Consider the following 13124-nt stretch of genomic DNA (forward strand, 5'->3'; position numbering starts at 1 on the left):
AAATCTTATTTCATTTAAAAGATATTGAAATTTCAAATTTTTCGGCGGGTTTGATTGACATATCCTTGCACTCTCACAGTTTTATTTTATTCTTAATCCTTAGGAAAAGTGGCAATCTCGTTTTGTATAAATGAAAAATATTAATACTATAATCCAGAAAATTCAGAGTAGACACGTTCGAAAGCAAAACAAACACTCAATTTAGAACCTCACCCGCTTTTTCCTCCAATCAGCAGCTGCTAAATTTTCTATTAAGTAGATCACTTAATTGTTAAGATTTTTTGTCTGTGCAGTAACTCTGCGCGCTGACTTATTAGCCAATCAAAATAGGTTCTAAGTAAGTTAGATCATATTAAGTAAAATTTTAGTGGTTAAGAAGGGCTCGGTCGCTTCGCTCCCCCCGCCCCTTCTTACATGTAACAATTAAAATTTTAGTGATTTAAAAAGATCTAACTATTACATATTGTCAGTCAGTGCATTTGTAGTATGCAGACTGTGACGATTGAACCCACCCGGTGAATTCTAAATATAAACAATAACAGAACTCGAGCCCTGTTTACAAAAACTGTGTACAGTCCCACAGCGGTCCCACATCAGTCCCAGGGACTGCTTTCTGGGACTGCTTTGGTGTCAGGTTGGGTCTGGTCGGTACTGTACATGTAAAGAAAATTAAACGTGAATTAATTATTTTCCAACAGAAGATCTGAAGCTTTAATTATATCTTATCATTATTTGGCCAATTTAGACTATAAGGATACTCTTAAGTTTTCTTAAGTATTGGGACTTTTAAAAAAATTCTTTGTTTATTTTGCCAAGCATTATCTTTATGTCATTGTTTTTTTTTTTACTGACATGTCAATTTTTAAAATTATCGTTAATGCCTAGTTCTATAAACTCAGTTTTAAGTGTTTTATATGTAAATATTGGAGTGTACATCTGTATATCACCAGAATGGAAGCTTCAGATTATGTTCAAAATTAATTAATTCCGAAAGAAAATTATACACATTTCATTTATCAAATTTTTTCGCATTAAATAAATTGAAATTAGGGTCATTGTTTACCAGGATGTTCAATGATGTGTAACACTGATACAAATACCCAAATAACATGTATCGATTTTTCTGCCCAAAGGCGATTGAAACAATGTTGATACCATCTTATAAACTTTAATCAGCCGGGTAAACACTAGCAAAACGAAAAAAAAATCACAATCAATTTCCGGTATTTTCATTGAAAAAATATAAAATAAATATACTCTTCTAATAACTTGTTTATTAAATAAAAGCTACCGGTAATTCATTTATTCCCCAATGATTATTCACATACTTTATGTTACGGGAGAATGCATGGTAGCATAAATTATTTTATTTCATGGTCATTTAATAAATTGTTGGGTTTTATTTGAGAGGTAAATGGAATACTCTTTTTTTTAGCGTGTTCCTTATAAAATGAGTAGCCTTTTTAGCTCACCTGAGCCGAAGGCTCAAGTGAGCTTTTCTGATCACATTTTGTCCGTTGTCCGTCCGTCTGTCTGTCTGTCCGTCTAGCTGTTCTTACGAGAGGTACATTGTGGGGTAAAATTAACGTATTTTCCAGCAGTGTGGGGTTTTTTGGGTACTGTGGGGTTAACCCCATAATGAAGAGGTCTAATTACGTTCAAAATTACTCTATGAGGTCGAAAAACCTAAAATTAGATTTAACCTCACAAAGACTTTGTCCAAATTTTGGACATGTCCTTAGCCCAAAACGCTCAGACATTCAGAAATCTGCTGTTTAGAGGAGTTCGGTAATTGAATCGAGGAGTTCCGAATACCTGAGCATGCGCATATATTTAAAACTAACTGCGCATGCGCAGATAACGGAAGTAGCTGTGTTTGGACACTTTGTATTAGCAGTGAGGAAATTCGGAAACACAAAAAGCAAATGCAGTAAGTCTTACTATTTTGTTGCACCACATTGAAAAAAAGCTTTGTAAATTGTTTGACATGCTTCATACGTACATTATGCAGTTGTAGAATTTATTTAAAGTCAAGGAAAGGACATCTGTAGTCCACATAAACACATACCTATTGAAAACGGGCTTTTGTGAAAAAAATTATAATGAATGCACTGATAGTTCTTTTTTTAATTTTTAATGCAATGAAAATCGACCGATACCCGGGGGTCGGGCTAGTGGTTTTCTGCATGAAGGTCGCCCCGTTGGCCAGTAAAAAAAAGATAATATTATTTATGCACATGCAATACGTGCATGCAAAGCACACCTGGTACGTATTTTCACTCGTCTTTTGCTATAAAAATCCAAGCCATTTAAATTTTCCATATAACATGCTCCAACTGTCAATAAATCTCCATAATTTAATCCGTATTTGAGTACTACTTGGCTTATTTACTTAAAAAAAAAAACGATCGTGTTTTTTTCTTAATTCGAATTTTCTCTATATCTATGGTAAATACATGCAGATATCTCATAACATAAATACATGTGATTCTTCCGACGGGAGAAAAAATCTCTGGATTTTTCACGCCTGTTCCGCCCCTCCCGATTAATTTTTAAATCTTCCGTGTTTAAATTTTTTCAAATTGAATATTTTTGGCTTTAATTTTATCCTGTTTCGTAATGTAATTGCTCTCTCTCTCTCTCTCTCTCTCTCTCTCTCTCTCTCTCTCTCTCTCTCACTCTCTCTGAATTCATTCTAGATACGTACCAATTGTTTATCTACTCTTCACACATTTGTTTACATGTACTTGTAATCGTACCTTAATCTATAGAGAGAAAATCAGAATGGAAAAATGGAATTAACAATGTCACTGCAATGAATTTTCACAGCAAGTAGGCTTTGTAGGAATCAACATGGGGTTGTATAATTAGGTTGTAAAATTTAGTGGTATATCAATTTGATAAATGACAATCAATGTTTATAAATGAGTGCAGGACATTTTAATCAGTTGTTAAAATACCCATTATGTCACATTTTTTTTTCACATTCGCTTGTGTAATTATGTGCCCGATAATAAAATTCACCTATTAAAGAAATTAAACAAATTACCTTTAGATACGTATATAAAATTATATAACTCTGTTTGTGTTAATGGAAAAAATATAATTGTCATGTTAGATCAATTTGTACTTATTTTTCAAGATCGACGATTGAAAATTTAAAAGAATTAAATCACAATTAATAGTTTTTCCATAGCTAAACTTAAAGAAATTCAAGCTTAAAGCTACATTTTGTAATTTACAATATTCATTCATCATTACTTTGAATATTTACAGTGAGAGTATGTGACTTAGCTAATACAGGGCTATCAGTATTTTCACACCTGTTAGATTTTGATTCCGTGTAGAAGCTCTAATTGCAATTTTTGTCAAAACAAATGTTTTGTATAGCATGATTATCTCGTGAATTTCACTATCAGGAGACCATCGATAGGGATTAGTTACGCTCTACTGCACTTGACACCTGTGTTGTGTAGAATGATTTTAAACTGCGTAAATACAAATCTTTGGTCAATTGAATAATTTTTTGTGTGTGTCTGCATGTTAGATAGAAATTCTGACAGCTTTATAAGAATAATATTAAAAATTTACCAGACTCTAAAAGCTTCAGCAAACTAGTTGATCGAGGATTAATTGAAGGGGGGGGGGGGGGTTACACTGCTGATCATTACCTGAACATATGATAGTGAAGTTTTTAAATGGATTTTATTGACACTTACTAAAATAAATTTTCATACTTTTAATTCACCATTAAACTGTCTTTTAATAGCTTGTGTATTTTTTCTTATTAAAAAAAATAGATAGTAGTAAGGCACATGTATTTCTTCTTGAATGATACTGTAATTCAATTATCATATATTTGAATGTAACAAAAGAACACTCTGAGTTCCCGAAACTAGTCAAAAATATGTCGGACAATTGTCTTGTAAATATTCAAAATTCACCGGACAGTTGTAAAATTTACCTGACATTAATTTTTTGTATGTAAATTTAACATATTATAGGATTGGAAATTGTGTCGATATAATAAATAATATGTGTAAATAAAAAGATGGCAAATGCAGATTTAAAAAAAAATGATTAAAATATTTTCTATAAGGCCTGTGTATGCAGGATTTGACGTCGCCGACGGCGTGTGATGACCAACGCTTAATTCATCGTATAAAATTATTATGTCCTTTCTGACAGACTTTTAAAAATTTTTTTTAAAATAAAATCTGCAACATGACAACTCTTGGTTGATTGTTTGGAATTAATGGGAAATATATGTTGTTTTCCAGGCTTTTTTCTTTTGGATTTAGGATTTTGGTATTTTATGTGCCAGGAAAAATATTACGTAAAATATCAAACTCGTTTTAAAAAGCCTGGAAAACGTCCGATATTTCTGACTAGTTAAAATTTATTATATAACCTCCACACAGTTAAAAATATGTACTAATGATATAAAGATATGCAAATTTATCATGCAAATGATGATTTAAGTGAATTTGTTGTCGTTTTATTACATTCAAGTCTGTCCGCTATTTTTAGAAAAGGGGAAAAACGCGCATGTATTTTAAATGCTATCAAATACATTTAAAAAAATTCAGAAGTTGGTATAATATTATCATGCTAATAGATTAAATTATAGAGAAAATAATAAATGGTAACAAATTGTCTGTAATCAAGCAGAAATAGCAGGCAACTCTTGCAACCCTGCAAATTCGTCCTTCAAAACGAAAGTAGATTGTCACATTTTTTTACTGTCAGAACTACAGAGTGCATATATTTATCAGAGGGAAAATATTTGTTTGACAGTGTTTTTAAAACTGTTTTCCTCCCAGACTTATGGAAATTTTAATATGTAGCTTTTTATAGTAGACAATTTTACACATTTTATTTAAACAAGATCTGGCGCGCCCCTGACGTTTTTTTTCATTCCTTTAGTTTTGCATTTGTTTATTGTCAGGACAATTGAATTAAATGATTTTGTTAAGATTATATGTAAACGTTATACAGTCTGTAAAAAAAAAAAAACCATCAGACATTTTGACCGATAAAATTAAGATTTTACCGGTCCCATTCAAAGTTAACGGGGATCCCTAGTGGACCGGTGCGTTTCGGGAACTCTGAACACTTATGAATGTATGAAGTTTAACTGTTTTGTAGGAACAGAAACATCAGTGGCGTAGCTAGGCTGAAAATGAAGTGCATGCTCCAATTTGCAAGGGTCTGGGGGCCGCCCTGAGGCCCCGAGTGGGTCCAGGGCACAGCCCTGGTGGGGGCCCAGGGGGCGAAGCCCCCGGAAGCTCCTGGATTCTGACGATTTAAACACAAAATTTTCGGCGATCTTTTTATCCGCAAAAATTACGAAAAAAAAGAATATTACATAAGGTAATAAATAAAATTAACGTGGCTCAGAACAATCTACTTATTAATTCATCTTATAAAATAAATATTTTTGTAAATTCAACCCTAAAACTTAATTTCATTTGAGAAAATGAAATGCTCAATTTTTTACGGTAGCTGCCATAATGGTTTTCGAACTTACAGTGTCAGTGACTTTATTTTTTTTTTAAGTAGTAAAACTACGCAAGTGTACATGTAAAGAAAATTAGAAGAAACATAACTTTTGATACTACAGTTATAATTTAATTTGTACATGACTGAGAAGGAGTCAAGTCATAGAGTCTCATTATCTTTTTTTTCAAAATGATGTGCATGCTCGAGCATACAAGCATACATGGTAGCTACGCCACTGGTTACATGCACAAAACCTTAAAAATTTGGAATTTTTTAATTTGATATTTTTTAAATAAGCATGGATTAATATATATATACACACATACAAAGGTTTTGTGAAATTGACATGTTTAATTAAATCAACTGTAGTGGTTATTGCTGTTTATTTATTGACCGACTGGCTACTTCTTTGGCAAACTGGAATAAGAGGCCACCTGTCTAGTTTCTGGACTTCCCAAAGCTTAAAACAAGTTTGACTGTACTTTTTCACCTTTTTTCTTTTTTTTTCACCTTACCAATATAAGAAAGTAGTTCACAGTACATGACAACTATGCTATAAATAAATTTCGATGAATTTTAATTAGTAACTCGGAATTTTTGTGTGTGTTATAAATAAACATTTGCTTCTGTATTCCTTTGTAGAGTTCAGATACCACTGAAAGTGAACATCAGTGGAACTTTGATGATCTAGGCCACTCTATTGTTGCAGCAACACCAGCAGGCGTCGGACATTCATAAAGTTGAAAGAACAAACCTATGACTTGAACACACAATTTGTGATCTGAATATAGTTCACAAATTTAAGGAAAGCAACTATTAAAGACATCCAGATCGGTGGTTAGTACATGTTATAAGTGCCCATAAAATCAAGACAACAATATTATTTTACAATAAATTAAAACATAACCTGTAAAAAAATTCAACATTATCATTTAGAAATATATTATACTGTTGTTTTTTTTGACAGGTATACATGAAGTATGAGTTAAAGACTTTTCAGAAGAACAAGCACAATCCCGATTCATTTTTGCCATTGCCTTCTCCAAACGGCGACATTTAGGACCTGACTTACTTTTCAGAAAAAGAAGATGAATCGATTTTTGAAAGTTAATCTAAAAAGATAACATTTACATGGGTCGTGGATTTGAATTACATTTTCTTGATGGGCAACTAGTTTCAAGTATTTGGATGTCTATTCTCAAGTTACTGCAAACCTTAAATTAACTTCTTGATTATTAGTTAACTGTGAGACCGTGTTAACTTGAAGTAATCATTTTTTTAATTGAGCTATGTAATCTCTGATTACTTATGTTTATGAGTAGTGTTCAGCTTTAAGACAAAAGGATCTTTTATGAACATTGCAATCGGCATGGCGAATTTCTATACATTAACAGTCATACATGTAGTTTTCGTCTTTTTTAATTAGCGATCTCATTTTAAATGTGAGAAATAATTATTAAACTGAAATGTACATTTATGTTGTTTGATTTTAATTTTTTGAAAATTATAAATCAATTGCATGTTGGTTTTTTTTTTCATTTTATTTTAGGGGATGGGAGTGGGGGTGCAGCTCTAAGTTTGAGTATATTTTCCAAAAGGATGTACATCGTTATTTTTGTTTTAAGATCAATTTTAAAATGCAAAATGATGAGATATTAGACTACACTTTTTTTCTTAAAACTTCATTTTAATTAATAAATTTTGTTTAAAATAAGTAGCAATAACATGCAAGTTTTAGAGTTATTTGACAACTCACTATATACTTGGTTTTTTTTTTTTTACATCTATGAAGATTGTCTCAAATTTTGAGGTTTTTTTTTCTGTGTTCTACATTTATTGACATGTTTCTTATCTGTTCAACTTGTCGAATAACTGAAAAGTTTGATTAAATTTTTTTTAAAAAATCAGGATCATCTCTTTTATTTATTATTATTAATTTACAATGAAATTATGTATGCTTTTGATGCATAATGTACACTTCAAATTCATGCACCAGCAGATTCAAAGGAAAAATTATCATTAGAAATAAGCAGTAAAGATAAAGAGATTATCCAATTTAAAATAGTTTGAAAAATATTTAAAACAAATTTTCGAGTATGTTATCAAAATATGAAAAAGTATTATGAGTATTGTTTGGTATTTTTAATAGTAAAAAAAAAGGATATGACGTACTGGCAATCGCATCATCTCACTCAGGGTCTTTCCGTCAGAGTTTGGAAAAACAACCTCCAATGTATTAACATCACCTGATGTTAAAGGTTTTGCTTTTCTTGTTTTTTTTTCAAATATAGGATAGAGGAATTAAGAAGTCCCTTTTATAGTATATTTTATGTAATATCATAGCATAAACTCCATATTCCACAGATAAAAGGTCTTCATGCATTTATTTCGAAGATCATGAAAGGGGGGGGGTTGCCATGGCGTCTAACTAATACATTCGAGGTCGTTTGTCAGCTAGTCAGAAAGGCTCGAGAAGTTGCGATTGAACATAGTGGGGGTACTTGTTCTTTTATTACCAGTCCCTGGTAGAGTTTTTTGATATTAGAACATACTTGGGGTTTTCAAACACTTAAATTCATCTGGTTACTTGTATCTGTTACATGAGAACACAGAGGGGTTGTTTGTTTAACACTCTGAGGTTACTAAGATGTCTGATATTTTCTATCAGAACATATTGTGGTTCTTGTCTAACACTTTGTGGGGTTAATGTTATCTTTTATCTATATAAGAACATAATGGGGTTGTTACACGTTATGGGGTTAGTGTTGTCTATTATCTTTATGAGAGTACATAGTGGGGTTGTTGTCCTAACACTTTATGGGGTTAGTGTTGCCTACTATCTTTATGAGAGTACATAGTGGGGTTGCTATCCAAACACTTTATGGGGTTAATGTTGTCTGTTATCTTTATGAGAGTACATTGTGGGGTTGCTGTCCAAACACTTTATGGGGTTAGTGTTGTCTATTATCTTTATAAGAGTACTTAGTGGGGTTGTTGTCCTAACACTTTATGGGGTTAGTGTTGTCTATTATCTTTATGAGAGTACATAGTGGGGTTGCTGTCCAAACGCTTAATGGGGTTAGTGTTGTCTATTATCTTTATGAGAATACATAGTGGGGTTGCTGTCCAAACTCTTTATGGGGTTAGTGTTGTCTATTATCTTTATAACAGTACATAATGGGGTTGCTGTCCAAACTCTTTATGGGGTTAGTGTTGTCTATTATCTTTATGAGAATACATAGTGGGGTTGCTGTCCAAACACTTTATGGGGTTAGTGTTGTCTATTATCTTTATAACAGTACATAATGGGGTTGCTGTCCAAACTCTTTATGGGGTTAGTGTTGTCTATTATCTTTATGAGAGTACATAGTGGGGTTGCTGTCCAAACACTTTATGGGGTTAGTGTTGTCTATTATCTTTATAACAGTACATAGTGGGGTTGCTGTCCAAACACTTTATGGGGTTAGTGTTGTCTATTATCTTTATAAGAATACATAGTGGGGTTGCTGTCCAAACGCTTAATGGGGTTAGTGTTGTCTATTATCTTTTTAAGAGTACATACTGGGGTTGTTTGTCTTATAATTTATGGGGTTAGTGTTGTCTGTTATATCTATATAGCATAGTGGGGTTGTTTGTTTAACACTTCTGGGATATTCCTGTCTATCATCTTGTGAAAACATGATGAGTTAATTTACTTTGATGCAACAGTTATCCTCAAATAAAAACATTTTTTTGCATTGTTACTGCTATGCAGTTGTTGCAAAAATGTTATTGCTATATCCGTTCTAAGTTCTTCTGATAAACAGTAACAATTTTAAGTACTTATAATTAGTTGCCTGTGAAGTTGACTTGATATTAAATAATTAATTTTTAACCCCACAAACATAGATCTTTAACCCCACAAACATAGATCTTTAACCCCACAAATATAGACCTTTAACCCCACAATATACCATTTGTTTGAATTCCTAATGAAACCTCTCAAGTCACCACTCTACTATTAATAACCCCACAAAGCAAAATGATAACCCCGCACCTTCCGTAAAATGCACAATGTACCTCTCAACTGTATAGCTGTCTGTCTGTCCGTCTGTAAACTTTTCACATTTTCGACTTCTTCTCAAGAACCAATGGGCCAATTTTGACCAAACTTGGTACAAAGTATCCTTGGGTAAAGGGGAATCTAAATTGTGAAAATGAAGGGACATATCCCCTCGCAAGGGGAGATAATCAAGAAAAGACAAAAATAGGGTTGGGTCATAAAAAAATCTTCTTCTCAAGTACCACTGGGCCAGTAAAGCTGAAACTTATGTGGAAGCATCCTTGGGTAGTGTAGATTCTAAATTGTTCAAATCATGACCCCCGGGGGAAGGACAGGGCCACAATGGGGATTCAAAGTTTTACATAGAAATATATAGGAAAAATCTTTGAAAAACTTCTTCTCAAGTACCACTGGGCCAGAAAAGCTGAAACTTATGTGGAAGCATCCTGGGGTAGAGTAGATTCTAAATTGTTCAAATCATGACCCCCGGGGGAAGGGCGGGGTCACAATAGGGAATCAAAGTTTTACATAGAAATATATAGGAAAAATCTATGAAAATCTTCTTCTCAAGTACCACTGGACCAGTAAAGCTGAAACTTATGTGGAAGCATCCTGGGGTAGAGTAAATTCTTAATTGTTCAAATCAAGACCCCCGGGGGAAGGGCGGGGCCACAATGGGGAATCAAAGTTTTACATAGAAATATATATGAAAAATCTATGAAAATCTTCTTCTCAAGAACTCCTGGGCCAGAAAAGCTGAAACTTATGTGGAAGCATTCTGGGGTAGTGTAGATTCTAAATTGTTCAAATCATGACCCCCGGGGGAAGGTCGGGGCCACAATGGGGATTCAAAGTTTTACATAGAAATATATAGGAAAAATCTTTGAAAAACTTCTTCTCAAGTACCACTGGGCCAGAAAAGCTGAAACTTATGTGGAAGCATCCTGGGGTAGAGTAGATTCTAAATTGTTCAAATCATGACCAACGGGGTTTGGGCGGGGTCACAATAGGGAATCAAAGTTTTACATAGAAATATATAGGAAAAATCTATGAAAATCTTCTTCTCAAGTACCACTGGACCAGTAAAGCTGAAACTTATGTGGAAGCATCCTGGGGTAGAGTAGATTCTTAATTGTTCAAATCAAGACCCCCGGGGGAAGGACGGGGCCACAATGGGGAATCAAATATTTACATAGAAATATATATGAAAAATCTATGAAAATCTTCTTCTCAAGAACCACTGGGCCAGTAAAGCTGAAACTTATGTGGAAGCATCCTGGGGTAGAGTAGATTCTAAATTATTCAAATCATGACCCCCGGGGGTTGGACAGGGCCACAATGGGGAATCAAAGTTTTACATAGAAATATATAGGAAAAATCTATGAAAATCTTCTTCTCAAGTACCACTGGACCAGTAAAGCTGAAACTTATGTGGAAGCATCCTGGGGTAGAGTAGATTCTTAATTGTTCAAATCAAGACCCCCGGGGGAAGGACGGGGCCACAATGGGGAATCAAAGTTTTACATAGAAATATATATGAAAAATCTATGAAAATCTTCTTCTCAAGAACCACTGGGCCAGTAAAGCTGAAACTTATGTGGAAGCATCCTGGGGTAGAGTAGATTCTAAATTGTTCAAATCATGACCCCTGGGGGAAGGACAGGGCCACAATGGGGAATCAAAGTTTTACATAGAAATATATAGGAAAAATCTTTGAAAATCTTCTTCTCAAGTACCACTTGGCCAGTAAAGCTGAAACTTATGTGGAAGCATCCTGGGGTATTGTCGATTCTAAATTGTTCCAATCCTAACCCCCGGGGGAAGGGTGGGGCCACAATGGGGAATCAAAGTTTTACATAGAAATATATAGGAAAAATCTTTGAAAATCTTCTTCTCAAGAACCACTGGGCCAGTAAAGGTGAAACTTATTTGGAAGCACCCTGGTATAGTGTAGATTTTTAATTGTTCAAATCATGACCCCCGGGTGAAGGGCGGGGCCACAATGGGGTATCAAAGTTTTACATAGAAATATATAGGAAAAATCTTTGAAAATCTTCTTTTCAGGAACCACTGGGCCAGTAAAGCTGAAACATGTGTGTCCATTGAAGGATCAAGGGGTAGTGTAGATTTCAAAATGTCTAAATTGTGATCAGTGGGGTAGGGTAGGGATGCATAATGTATAACAAGGGGGAAATCTGGTAAAGAACAGATTGGTCAAAGTTTCTCAGGTTAGCGATGTGGCCCATGGGCCTCTTGTTTAATAAAAAAAAATCTTATATCTAACTGTAATGATTATTTTTAAATAGTACAGATGCAAATTATGAGTACTTTTTTTTTAGCTCACCTGAGCTGAAAGCTCAAGTGAGCTTTTCTGATCACCTGGTGTCCGTCCGTCCGTCCGTCTGTAAACTTTTCACATTTTCAACTTCTTCTCAAGAACCACTGTGCCAATTTTAACCAAACTTGGTACAAAGCATCCTTGGGGAAAGGGGAATATAAATTGTTAAAATCAAGGGCCAAGTCCCCTTCCAAGGGGAGATAATTAGGAAAATACAAAAATAGGGTGGGGGTCATTTAAAAATCTTCTTCTCAAGAACCAATGGGCCAGAAATGCCGAAACTTATGTGGAAGCTTCCTGGGGTAGTGTAGACATTAAATTGTTAAAATCATGACCCCCGGGGGTAGTGCGGGGCCACAATAGGGAATCCAAGTATTACATAGAAATATATAAAACAAATCTTGAAAAATCTTCTTCTCAAGAACCACTGGGCCAGGAAAGCTGAAACATTTGTGGGAGCCTCCTTGGGTAATGTAGATATTAAATTGTTAAAACCATGGCCCCCGGGGGTAGGGCGGGGCCACAATAGGGAATCCAAGTTTTACATAGAAATATATATAGAACAAATCTTGAAAAATCTTCTTCTCAAGAACCACTGGGCCAGGAAAGCTGAAACTTATGTGGGAGCATCCTTAGGTAGTGTAGATAATAAATTGTTAAAACCATAACCCCCGGGGGTAGGGCGGGGCCACAATAGGGAACCCAAGTTTTACATAGAAGTATATAGAACAAATCTTTAAAAATCTTCTTCTCAAGAACCACTGGGCCAGGAAAACTGAAACTTATATGGAAGCATACTTGGGTAGTTTAGATATTAAATTGTTAAAATCATGACCCCTGGGGGTAGGACAGGGCAACAATAAGGAATCCAAGGTTTACAAAGAAATATATATAGAACAAATCTTTAAAAAAGATCTGCGTCACCCAAGTTACTCAGGTGAGCGATGTGGCCCATGGGCCTCTTGTTTAAATTTAACATTAGATAATTAAAAAAAGGCAGAAATGTAGCTATTTTTTCCCCTCATAAATTTGTTACAGTAGTTTATTTTTAGGGAGGAAATTTTTCTCGTCAAATTCCTTATTTATTAACTTTATTTTTTTTATTTATTCTAAAAACACATTAATTTGTGTAAGTTTACAGTCCCTTAAAATATTAATTAACCAAAATAACCCCTGCTTATTAAAAGAATATAAAAAATCCTTGCTTATCTAACAGTTTAAGATCCTCTCTGCTGCAAGTAA

The 13124-nt window shown here is 34.1% G+C and overlaps 1 long non-coding RNA gene across 1 annotated transcript; it reads left to right on the forward strand.

Moving 5' to 3' along the window:
* The first annotated feature begins 1529 nt into the window (after window positions 1–1529).
* On the forward strand, window positions 1530–6755 carry LOC134245144 (uncharacterized). Its single transcript, XR_009987359.1, has 3 exons — window positions 1530–1930; window positions 6145–6339; window positions 6470–6755. It is a non-coding gene; the product is annotated as an uncharacterized LOC134245144 (long non-coding RNA).
* Window positions 6756–13124: the final 6369 nt, after the last annotated feature.

This window comes from Saccostrea cucullata, unplaced genomic scaffold, assembly GCF_032062105.1.
Source record: "Saccostrea cucullata isolate Sc308-1 unplaced genomic scaffold, CSIRO_AGI_Scuc_v1 ctg2315, whole genome shotgun sequence".
Taxonomy (NCBI): Eukaryota; Metazoa; Mollusca; class Bivalvia; order Ostreida; family Ostreidae; genus Saccostrea; species Saccostrea cuccullata.